We start from the raw sequence: 10,190 nt of genomic DNA on the forward strand, positions 1-10,190 counted from the left end.
AAGGGCGAATGTTTGGGCCTCAGGAGGAGAAATGGGGCTTACTTAGCATCACTGCAAACTCGAGGTGAGGGAGCTGGTCAGTATTAAGCTTGGGTTATGGCTTGTAGGTGGATAGCTTGGGGCAGCCGCTGAGCAGGGCAGGATCTTCACAAGGGCCATCTTATGGGAAATCTCTTGCCTTTTATTCCCTTAACTAAGTTGATGAAAATTTGGAGAGAGGAAAAGGGCAAGTGTGTTGGAGGATGGGGAAGCTGAGTGCAGGGGAAAAGGGTGATGAATATCCACCATTCTCCAGTAAAATTAGAAAAAGTCTCCAGTCAACTGAATTATAACCAAAGCCTTTGATTTCTTTCTGGTGTAAATCAGAGGTTTCATATGATTTATTGTTTTTATCTTTCCAAATAGAAGAAAAAAAAGGGCATTTAAAAATGTTAAAAAATTTACCATTTAAAATGTCTCATAACTAATATTGGCTTGAAAGAAGAACTTACGAGAATAAAATATCCATGTTTCACTGAAAGATTTGCATTTTATGTTTATAATTACTGAAACAACAAACGTTTCTTGATACCGCCAATAGAGAATATATTCTCTAAACCCCTAGGCTTAGGAATGGACACAACAGAGCAGAGATGAATTCCTTTAAAATAAATCAGATCAGTCTCGCCAATCTCACCTTTCTCTTTCCCCCGTCTGACTGCTCTTCCCCCAGATGTGCCTGCTCTGCCCCCACATCGTGCAGGAAGTGCCTCCCTGGCTGCTGTATTTAAAATTGTGGATTTCACCCCCAGCACGCACTTAACCCCTTCCCTTCTGGTTGTTTCTCCCATGCCTTATTACCATCTATTTCACTCTGTAATTTACCTGTTCATTTTATTTGTCTCTCTCCCCTATAGTGTAAACTCCGTGAAAGCAAGGCAGGGCTCCCTCCCCCAACACTGTATTATAAAAATTCTCAAACATGGAAAATTCGGAAGAATTTTACAGTGAGTAACCATAAGCCCATCACCTAGATCCTACAACTAACATTTCACTGTATTTGCTGCATTACATCCTGTCATTCAGCCATTAATCCATCTTATTTTTGACATGTTTTGAAATTGCAGACATCAGTGATTTTCCTTCTGATGTTTCAGTTTGCACGTTACTAATGAGAGCTCAGTATTTGTTTCTCTCTTTTTTTCCCTGAGGTAGAATTTGCACGTACATGTTTACGTGCACAAATTTACCTGACTTCGGCAAATGCGTTCGTAAACCCTTGTCAAGACGCAGAGCACTACTGTCATCCCAGAAAATCCTCTCATTTCCTTTCCGCGTAAGGTTCCCAGATTTCACAAATAAAAATACAGGACGCCCAGTTAAATCTGAATTTCAGTGCCACAATGAATCTGTTTTTAATAATGTCCCAAATAGTCCAAGGGATATACTTATACAAAAAAATTCTTTGCCATTTATCTGAAATTCAGATTTAACTGGGAAACCTGCATTTTATTTGGCAACTCTCCTTTCTAGTAAATTCTTGCCCCTCATCCCCCAGGGGCAATTGTTCTGATGTTTTTCCACCATAGATTCTGCCCATTTCAGGACCGCATGTAAAAGGAATCATACTATATGTATTTTTTGTGTAAGGCTTTCGTCACTCAGCGTAATGGTTTTGAGATTCATCCTTACTGTTTATATATGTAATGAATTCGTTCCTTTTTATTGTTGAATAGTGTTCCATAATAGAACTGTAATTGTGTTTATTTGTTCTTTCTGCACCTTGAGCTCTTCCAGCTTCTATTTTGAGTAAGATGCTATGATCCAAAACATGCTTGGAAACGTTCAGTGGCTGCCAGTCAAGTTCTAGACAAAGTCCGAATTCCCTAACACGCTTACTTTGTAATTTAGCTCTGCTTGCCTCTTCCCTGGTCTCACCTCTTGGCAGTCTTTTCTTAAGCTCACTCATCTCCAGCCATCCTCCTTCCGGTGCTTTAAGCGTCAATGCTCCCCCGACCTTGGGCCTTGTAAGTGCAGTTTCCTCCACTTGCACGACTATTTCTTTCTCCTGGTTGCCTGGCACATTTTACTTACGACAGTGTGACTGGAGGCAATTTTGCTGACCTCTCCAGGCCTCTATCGTAGCCTCTCTTTCTGTGGCAGAGAATAATCGTCATTCTGCTGTCGGGGAGCGGGGGTGGTTATTACGAGGATTGACTTAATTAGCACAACGTGTGGGACGCGCTCAGCCTGGCCCCACGGTAAGTGTCCAGTCGGTGCCTGTGGTCAGCGTGGAGGACCTGGGGTCTCTGGAAGCTTACGCTGTACACACACTGCGTACTGAAGACCGGGGGTGATGGACGGCAGCGGGCAGCAGAGGGGAAGACGAATTAAGGGGGAACAAGCAGGCAAGCAGGTAAAACAGAGGATGGAGTTTAGAGTGACAGTCTACACAGGTACACTCAGTGAGGGCTGAGTTAACGGCAGAGGGAATTGAAATCGGGGGATGGATTCAGAAGCTCTTCATTTTGGAGACAGACCCGACAGACTGAATGTCAGAAACAAAGGAGGCATGGATGTCCCTGAGCTCTCTGTCTTAGGTATCCAACAACATTGGTGCCAAGTAGTGAGAGAAGGAAAATGCAGTAGGGCGACCGGATTTGGTGAAAAGTGAGTTTGCGTTTAGACATGGTAAGTGAAGGAGACCAACTGGACACTGGTGGAAGTGTCCCCCGAGGCCGTCTGAAAGGAAAGTGTAATCAAAGGCATGGATTCTGACCAGAAATGAGTTACAGATATCTTTTTTATCATCTGAAGGCTGTCTTTCCTTGAAAGGAAACAAAAAGTGCTATTTTATTGCTGTTCTTCTGCAAATCTAAGTCCTCTTGTAGACGTCACCTGTGTGGGGTTCTAACAGGTAGACAGCTGCATTCCTTCCACTTTGCAGTCTCAGGGAACAGAGATTCAGGGACATGTGAAGGAGGCTGTCAGTGGCCGAGGGCCACAGGCGCGCGGAAGAAGCCCGTTTAGAAGTCAGAAGCACACTTGAAGGGGACCACTTAACAAGCTCTGGCAGTGGCCGCAGCGTTCTTTCCCTTTCTGTTCTTTTCCTTTCTTCTTTCCTCTCTCCTGAAGGATTACAACTGGCACTTCGGATCACTGCATTCCAGCCTGCAGCTTAAGATGGATTATTTTAAATCCAGAAATGCTGACAGAAAAGGATGGAGTCAGTAGGTAGCTGTTAGGTTCCTGATTTAAAGGCAAGAGGCAAGTACTGTGTGATGCAGGGGAGTGCCCGTGCCCGTGTGTATCTTTGTGTGTGTGTGTGTGTGTGTGTGTGTGAGTCTTTCTTCCTTGTTTTGATTTTTTTTCCACTGCTAGGCAGGAACCAGAGATCATAGAAGCATCTGGCATTACTACTATGGCCTTCCTTTGATCTAATCAAAACTTCCCAGTTATAGTGCTAGGGTTTTGTGTCTCTCTTTTTAGAACATCAGCTGTATGTCATCTTCATCTATTATGCTATATAATCTTGTTAGCGTGTAATGTAACAAAAGTTCCACAAGATTTCCACTCTGAGAAGTCCTTTAAGGGGGGAGGGTGTAGCTCAATGGTAGAGTGCGTGCCTAGCATGCGCGAGGTCCTGGCTTCAATCCTCGGTACCTCCTCTAAAAATAAATAAGCCTAATTACCTCCCCTTAATAAATAAATTGAAAAAAAAAAGAAGTCTTTTAAGGACAGAATTACTCATTAAGAAAAAGGAAACTGGAGTTTATATTTTCCTCTGGGTGTATTTTAAAAGTATATGTGGCAGGGGGCAGGTGGGTAGAGCTCAGTGGTAGAGCATGTGCTTAGCATGCACAGGATCTTGGGTTCAATTCCCAGTCATTCCATTAAAAAAAAAAAAGAAGAAAGAGGAAAAAAAAAGTATATATGAATACCTACCTGATAGAAAATTTCATGGAATTAAATTCCTTTAAGCATTTTCTGAGGTTCTCTAAACAGGTCAATCCACTCACAGTGTGTTATTTGTATTTTTGTTCATATTAGGACCTGTATTATGAACTAGAATTCCCATACATTATGTTTCTAGAGAGGTGTTTAGACAAAGTGAGAGAATCTTTCTTGTAACAGACACCAGGTACCCTACCACTCATTTCACGCTTCTCGTTTCATCAAAGGAATTATTTCTTGTTAGAAAAGTATTTTTTCCAGTATATTATGTTTCCTGCAGTGCTCAGGGTATTCCCATTTGCTTAGTTCTGATAGATTTTCCAGGGTGCATGTCCCATAATTCTGGTCAAGCATGTCTTGCTGAATTCCAGAAGCATCTAAGGAAATCAGTGGTTTGGCGTGGGGAAACCAGAGTGCCAGAATGCTTGAGTAGGTGACAAGGACGGGGGTGGGGTGGGGGTGGGGGACTAGTGAAGATGTTGCCAGGCATACTGAATTGCCCTATTTCATGATGCTAGTGTTGTTGAATTAACACCCACAGGACGCTTAAGTATTGTGTAAAAAAAACCAGGCATTGCCTATGCCTAGCAGGCTTATAATATACCCCTGTGAAGCCTCAGTGCAAACAAAATGTTGATTTTTCTAGGGGGAAAACATTTAAACAATACAGATGATTGAATGAGGTGATCTCTTGAGATTCTTTCTAGTCCTATGATTCCAAGAAAGGCTATGCATTTCTGAAGCTGGTGATTACTGACAAATTAAGGTTTGACAACTCCAGTCAAGAATGCTGCTCAGTGTTCGTTGGGGGAACCGAAGTATATTGGGAGTGTTTCCAAGGTGATGGAGAATGCCCTGGATCTGCACGATGCTTTCATGACCGACTGTGTTTAAACTGTGCTTTTTGGGGTATGCTTTTGAAACTTGATGTAGAAGCAATCCTGGAACAGGGGATAATTTATCTCAGCCTAGTTAAGAACCATCAGATTGACCCTTACGTTAATGTAAAGTTGTGTGAGGCCCAGAAGGAAAGAAGAGGAGATATGGGGAGAAAAAGGAACAAAGAAGTTGGTTACTGAAGAGACAGTGTGGAAAGACAAGGCAGCTTTTCCCTCAGAAAACATGGGAGGGGACATACAACTTGACGTCTTGCTTTTCAGACAAATATGTTTCCGAAACCTGAAAAAGTAAAGTAACTTGTTCAAAATCACACAATGTATCAATGAAAAAGCCTAAACTCTTAGCCCCCTGCTTAGTTCAATGTGTTTTACTTCAGCTATGCTTACACCTTGCCCATAGAGTCTTTCAGAGAGCCAGAATTTCTACAACATATCTTTATAATTTCCTTGTTGCTACACAAATGCTATCCTTTAAATACTTAAATGCAGCTTTTGCCTTCCAGCCCTGTGACCCTCCTTCACCCCATCCTTTATCTTTTCTCTTCCCCAACATCCTTAAGGGTGATATTCTGAATTCCAGCTTTCAGAAACATCTGCTTATTCCAAATAGAGCAGGTAGCCGATGTAGAAGACTGAAACAATAAAAAGAATAGATTTAATACTCCTTTGCTGTGAATCTGAAATTCATTTTCATATTTAATTTAGTTTAATTTCTTTTCAACTGGTGGACATATAGACATACCTCGAAGAAGTTGCTGGTTTGGTTCTAGACCACCTCTGCAAAGTGTATATTGCAATAAAGCAAGTCATACAAATTTTTTTTTTTTTTGGTTTCCCAGTGCATATTAAAGTTTTATTTACACCAAAGCTACAATAATTGAAACAGTATGGCACTGGCACAAAAACAAGACACATAGATCAATGGAACGGAATGGAAAGGCCAGAAGTAAACCCATGCACTTATGGTCAATTAGTCTACGAGAAAGGAGGCAAAAATATATGATGGAGGAAAGACAGCCTCTTCAATAAGTGGTGCTGGGAAAACTGGACAGCTGCCTGTGAAAGAATGAAATTAGAACACTGTCTAACACCTTATACAAAGGTAGGCTCAAAATGGACCTAAATGTAAGACTGGAAATATAAAACTCCTAGAAGAAAACATAGGCAGAACACTCATTGACATGCATTGTAGCAGTATTTTTTTTTGGATTTGTTTCCTAGAGCAAAGGAAATAAAAGCAAAAATAAACAAATAGGGCCTAATTAATCTTAAAAGCTTTTGCACAACAAAGGAAACAATTGACAAAACGAAAGGACAGCCTACTGAGTGGGAGAAAATATTTGCAAATGATATGTCTGATAAGGGGTTAACCAAAATATATAAACAGCTTGTACAACTCAACATCAAATAAAAAACAAACAACCTGACTAAAAAATGGGCAGAAGACCTGAAGAGATATTTTTCCAAAGAAGACATACAGAGGGCCAACAGGTGCATGAAAAGATGCTCAACATCACTAACCATCAGAGAAATGCAAATTATAACCACAATGAGAAGTCACCTCACGCCTGTCAGAATGGCTATCATCAAAAAGACCACAAATGACAAATGTTGGCAAGGATGTGGAGAAAAGGGAATTCTTATATACTGTTGGTGGGAATGTAAATTGATGTAACAACTATGGAAAACGGCATGGAGGTTTGTCAAAAAACTAAAAAATAAAACTGCCACATGACCCAGCAATTCCACTCTTGGGTATTTATCTGAAGAAAATGAAAACACAAATTTGAAAAGGTATATGCACCCCAATGTTCATAGCAACACTATTTACAATTGCCAAGGTATGGAAGCATCCTAAGTGTCTACCAAGGACTGAACAGATAAAGATGTGAGATATCACACATTAGACTACTCAGCCATAAAAAAGAATGAAATTTTGCCATTTGCAACACCATAGATAGACTTGGAGGGTGTTAAGTTTAGTGAAATGAATCAGACAAAGGCAAATACTGTATCACTTTTATGTAGGGTCTAAAAAATAAAATGGGTGAATACAACAAAACAGAAACAGACTGACAGTTACAGAGAAAAAACTAGACTAATTAGGTCCTATTTGTTTATTCTTGCATTTTTTCCCTTTGTTTTAGGAGACAAATCCAAAAAAAAAATTGCTACAATTTATGTCAGTGAGTGTTCTGCCTATGTTAATCTTTATAAGTTAATAGGTTTTAATAAAATCTTTTGGCCTTATAGTAAATTTTTAAAAGAATTCTTGCTGAAATTGTTAAACCTGTTATCTTCCAGAGTAGCTCCCTAAAATCTTCATTGGTTCGTTTGTGTATTAGGAAATTCTTCTAGGTCTCTTAAGAAGTAGATTATGAAGTTGAATAGTTGCTTACCATGAAGTCATTACGAGAGCAGTTATGCATGTATGTATCCCACGCAGATATCATAATTCCTGCACGGATCAAAACTGGCTGTCTCCTCTGTTATTTATGTAAGTGTTACAGAGAGGCTTCGCAGCGACCGGCACATGTCTTTGACTTCTTTTCATCTGCATAAAATACCTGGCCCATCCTCAATTCTAATGAGGGAACCGAGAACTTAATTTTAAAGTATTTGGTGCTCTTAAATAAGACAGCTAAACCTGAATGAGACCCTGTATTTTTTTTTTCCGGATGGGAAATGATCATGATTGAAAACAGTCTTCCAATTCAGTGAATAGACATGTTATGGACAAAGAGTCATGGTGTCGCTGCTTGGGCTTCTCAGACACAGTCAGACAAGCAGTACATGCAAGAGTAATGTCGTTCTTTTCCTCTTTTCCTCCACTGACTCACACAAATGAATCCAAGGTGATGGTTCCATAGCTCCTGTTACTTCAAATTTAGCTTTTCTTCTAGTAACAGCCATTGACGTCCTGCAAGTGCACATGACGTAAGTTAGTGAGCTGGTTTCCCAGGTGTGCTGGAGTCGGGGTCTTCAGGGGATGATGTGCTCTGACTTCATCGCTATGCCTGGGATCGCTGCACGGTAGAGCTGTGTCTGAGCTGTCTGCTAACGGTCATTGACGGCTAAGCTCCCCTCAGTCCTAAAAACAGCCATCAAGCAGAGGAGGGGCAACTAGAAGAGGTGGAAAGGAATCCTACGGGAGATACATTTTTGCTCGTGTTTGGGACTGACTTTAGGGACTCTGGCTTGTGCTTTCTAATAAATTATCCACGTGCATGTTTTTACTCATTCTTGTCAGGAGAGAAAGAGGAAAGCATAGTTCCCACCAGTCTAGGAACATTGTGAAACAATGCCAGCCATGAAATGTTTATGGAAGCTTTGGGTGAAGGAGAGTCTGGGGAAGAAGGAACGGTGAAGGTCTGGGAGCCACAGGAACATTTTGGTAATTGAGAATCATTGGGGATTTAAAAAGCATCTCTATAAAAAGATTGGTTCTTTAAAAGGAATGATTCCTAATGGATGTTTAAAAAATAAGTGTATGCATATATAAATTTCTCACAAGCTCAGGAAATACTTCTAACGGTCACTGATTAATAACTCTTGAGTCATAGCTGAGTTGATATATTACCAGTTTTAATGCCGTGCTTACTTTATTTAACCCTCTGTTGACCACTAGGCCCTGAGATGCTGGTCTGGGACTTATATAATATTGACACAGATTAAGTAGAGTCAGAGTAACATTTTCCCCAAAGGCTGCATGGGACTCCTAACTTAATTTCTCTTGGTATTTTTGGAAGTGAACAAAAACTGCATTATTCACTCGTTTTTGAAAATTTTACTCACATATATAACCCTAAGAGCCATGTCTCTTCCCTCCTTGAGAGGCTGTCAGGACAGAAGCTACACAATATAACCAGAGTGGACACTGGTCCCCAACTAATATAGAAGCAAATTTGTAATCGAATATTTATATCTCAGTTTGGGTTTCAGGAAAGGAACGTCTTTTTTTTCCCACAAAGAAAACCGTAGGTCCTCTTGACTGCCTGAGAAATAAAGGAGAAGCTCTAACCTGAATGGAAATAGTTGCAGTGGTAGAGGCGGCCTCATGCTTCATGTTTCCAGGCTCCCCGCCTTCTGCCTCCCTCCTGCTGAAGTTTCAGGGGGTGGCAGAGTTAGGAGGACCTGAGAGAAGTCTGAAACCTGTTGTGAGTAGTTTCAGGATTAAAGCATCCTGGGCAGCAAGATTTGTTTCTTTAACAAAATACCTTAGACTGTCAGGTGAAGGTGGGTAAAAGCAGCAGCCGACGCCCTTCGGTGGGTAGAGTGTGCATTGTTCTAATGCAAAGTGAGACAAGCTGATGTCATATATTATGGAACAGATTAATTACCATCAGTAGTCAGTACTGACAGAAGGTCGTGAACACCTTTATCCAGGTGTCCTCAATGTTCGTTATTGACTTGACAACCACTGGGTGGCGCTGTTGCTTCACCGAGTTAGTGCAGGGAGCTCCATGAACTACATAAAAAAGTTACGCAGGAAGCACTATTGTTTATATTAGCCTGAAATTGAACTAGTACTGATTGTCAGCATTATTACAGGTAGTTCTGACAGTCCTATCTATGATGCAAAATTTGCACGTGCTTAGGATAAAGCAGACTACTGACTAGCAACCACTACTGCTGCTGCTACCGCAGGACCGTTCACCACCAGACCAATGTCTAATATTTGTCCACTCTCTGATGACCTTTTGGTTTGTACTTTAGATAAGTTACTTAACTTAATCCTTCTGTCAATTAAACTTGGGAAAGATTACAAAACTAAGAAGTGGCAGAACTGAAATGTAGGCAAACACAATATGATGGCTAGTCTGGCCCCTGTATTTTTTTATTGAGTTACAGTTAGTTTACAATGTTGTGTTAGTTTCTGGTGTACAACACAATGCTTCTTTTATGCACGAATATACATATATTCGTTTGCATATTCTTTTCACCGTGAGCTACTGCAAGATCTTGAATATAGTTCCCTGTGCTATACAGTATAAACTTGTTTACCTATTTTATACATACCTGTCAGTATCTGCAAATCTTGACCTCCCAGTTTATCCCTTCCCATCTCCTTCCCCACTGGCAACCACAAGTCTGTATTCTATGTCTGTGAATCTGTTTCTGTTTTATATTTAAGTTCATTTGTCTTTTTTTTGTTTTTAAGATTCCACATATGACTGACATCATATGGTATTTTCCTTTCTCTTTCTGCCTTACTTTACTTAGAATGACAATCTCCAGGGACATCCATGTTGCTTCAAATGGCATTGTGTTATCATTTTTTATGGCTGAGTAGTATTCCATTGTATAAATATACCACATCATCTTTATCCAATCATCTGTAGATGGACATTTAGGTTG

This window comes from Camelus bactrianus, chromosome 25 (genome assembly GCF_048773025.1).
Source record: "Camelus bactrianus isolate YW-2024 breed Bactrian camel chromosome 25, ASM4877302v1, whole genome shotgun sequence".
Classification (NCBI taxonomy): domain Eukaryota; kingdom Metazoa; phylum Chordata; class Mammalia; order Artiodactyla; family Camelidae; genus Camelus; species Camelus bactrianus.